Source organism: Crocodylus porosus, unplaced genomic scaffold, assembly GCF_001723895.1.
Source record: "Crocodylus porosus isolate Cpor-Errol unplaced genomic scaffold, CroPor_comp1, whole genome shotgun sequence".
NCBI lineage: Eukaryota > Metazoa > Chordata > Crocodylia > Crocodylidae > Crocodylus > Crocodylus porosus.
In genome coordinates this window covers 142,313,603-142,316,350 of record NW_017728931.1, presented here as the reverse complement: position 1 = coordinate 142,316,350, position 2,748 = coordinate 142,313,603, and the positions used below count along the sequence as shown (strand labels likewise).

At 50.5% G+C, this 2,748-nt stretch overlaps 1 non-coding gene across 1 annotated transcript; it reads left to right on the top strand.

The window, feature by feature from the left end:
• The first annotated feature begins 261 nt into the window (after positions 1-261).
• Positions 262-333, top strand: TRNAP-UGG. The gene has a single exon. It is a non-coding gene; the product is annotated as a tRNA-Pro (tRNA).
• The last annotated feature ends 2,415 nt before the right edge of the window (positions 334-2,748 follow it).

The following is a 2,748-nucleotide window of genomic DNA, read 5'->3' as shown; positions in this document are numbered from 1 at the left end:
GCACGTGCGTGCATGGAAGGGAATTATTTTCTGAAATCAGCATTGTGCTTTGCAGAAGCAAGCAACTCCCACAAATGCCAGGCTTCCCTTCCACGCCCCTCCTGTCCTGCTTTTGAAGGGTCACTTTTTAAGCCTTTCGGTCCATGCCGGGGCCTGAAGCTCTGATCCAACTTTCAGCTGAAGGTGCTGATTGCCTTCCTCCCCATCCCCTCCTAGGAGAATTGGGAGCCTGAATTCCCTTGATTCCTCCCCTAGGCATGTGGCTTGTTGGTCTAGGGGTATGATTCTCGCTTTGGGTGCGAGAGGTCCTGGGTTCAAATCCCAGACAAGCCCTTTATGATCTTTCTGAGCATCATTGGGTGTGGTGCAGTGCTGTGAGATCAAATGTGGGCCAGGAAAAACTTTAACCAATGCAACGCCGTAGCTGGCAGAGCAAATCAAACATCCTCCCTCTCTGGAGTGCTGCATCCGGCACTTTAGGAAGGATGTGGAGAAGTTTGAGTGTGTCCAAAGGAGGGCCATGTGCGTGGTTCAAGGCCTAGAGACCAGGTCGTACAAGGAAAGGCTGAAAGATATGGGTCTGTTCAGCCTGGAGAAGAGAAGAGAAGACTCAGGGGGGCCATGGTGGCAGCCTCTAAGTATATCAAGGGTGTACATCAGGGCCTGGGGGAGCATCTATTCACCAAGGCCCCCCAGGGGAGGGCAAGAAATAATGGGCACAAGCTGATTGAAGATCGCATAAGGAAAAACTTGTGTGAGACATCAGAAACCGTGCCCCCCGATCACATGGCAAGTGACATCGAAGCACTGCCCCCCAGGCATTTTGGTCCAAGACTCCTTCTGGCCCCATCACATGGTGCATGACACCATCCATCACATGACCTGTGACATCAGAAGGGTCCCCCATGAGGCCCCCCCAAACCCACCCCTTCTGCCGCATAGCTCAACCTAGAGCACGACTTATCAGGTAGCGGGGGGTTGTGACCCCCCCTAACAACCCGCCCCACCAATCTTGACCAACCGGTGAGGGTTTCAGGGGCCTCAGACCTCCCCGAGAACGGCGCCGAACCAACCAGCTCAAGAAGAGGGGTGGGGTCTAGGCTGCATGAGACCATGCTAAGGTAGACAGGAGCGGGCGCGAGTTGAATTGTTTTAATTCGTGTCTGAAAAAGTCGTTCAAGGCAAGACTGAAGACTGTTGTAGCAGCTTCGTCCAAAGATGGTGGCCGCCAACCGAGGCCTTGAGTCCACGGAGGGCTACGAATCCGTGGAGGTCGCCTTGCAGATGTGTTTGGGGGGGCTATTTTATGATTTAAAATGTAGCGCTGTAGCCCATGCATCGGCCTGTGCAGCATGAGCTATTCGTGCCAAACAGCACTATAACTCAAACATTTGCTATCCAAAACATAACCAAATAGCAGGGAAAGTGGGATGTTGGGCTCGGCCATTTTCAGGGCACCTCAGTCAAAGCTGCAGAAACGTGACTGAACAGCAAGCCAAGGGCCTGTATCCTAAAGACTCGGTATTACAATTGCGTCCTTAAACATTAATAACTGAGGTGACCGAACGTATTCATCCTTATTTTGCTATAATAAATGTATTTTTCCTAACATGTTCAAATGATTATAGACACACTGATAGGACTGAAAGAGCAAAGCAACCTTGTCAGGCCACAGCCCACAGTTAATAAAATAATTCTTCAACCAAAGGGCAAGACACAGTGGGAGATAAGAAAACTTTCCTGCTGCTACCTCAGTTTTTTTCACTAACAAGAACTTGATTAAAGATTAACTAGGGCGTGATGAGTTAAAAATAAAAAAGCCTCACCTAAAGTATACCCCTTTCCCAGGGCCACGAACATCGGGTTCCACCCAGCTCCAAAAGTTCCAGTGAAGCACAGAAATTTAAATAAAGTCAAGCAGAGATCGATAATTCACATATCAAATCAATCTGCTATAAATATCGAGCATGCGGCAAGCGACAAGTTTGACTTTTCTTAAAGCCCAGCAGAAAAACAACTTGGCAAGAGTCCCCAGGCAGGCAGAGATGCCTGGCCAGTAGGCCTGTGCGAGTAGGCAGGTATTCGATCTGGCTTCGGATCCAGCCACTTCGGATGGCCGCGACTGGATCTGGAGCTCTGGACCGAGTTCCCGCTTCGATCTGCCTTGGAGATCCGGCCATAGGGTATAATGGGGGATCAATGAAATATCTATTACTTTGTTTTCTTGTGTCCAATTTGGATGAAATTTGCAGGGGTGGTAGCCTCTGCGGAGAGCATGAAGCCTGCCAAGTTTCAAGATCAGTGCAAGGGTCTGGGGGGAACCGCACCCCAAATTCTTGAAAGCAAAACTCACGTCACGTGTTTGTGTTACACCACAGGAGGGTGAAAGCCACAGGGATGGTGGCCCCTGCCGAGGCCACGAAGCCTGCTGGCTGTCGAGGAGATCGGTGCAGGGCTTCTGGGTTCTGGGGCCCCGCACCTCTGGCAGCCGACAGGCAAAACTCGTGACATGGGTGCTTGTGCAACTGTGTCTGTCTTGGGGCAGGGTGGCGGGGGTACTACTGCAGGCCTGGCTGCTAAGCTCCTGTATTACCAGTTACCAATCAATCATGATTCGCTCAGGGACCAGCCCAGTACACCATACCTAGCTACTAGTAGCTACTAGAGAATGAGTTCATTAGCAGCGCTTAACACCTACAAAACCACAGACTAAGAGGAAATAATCAATACAGACAACTGCCCCAAGAC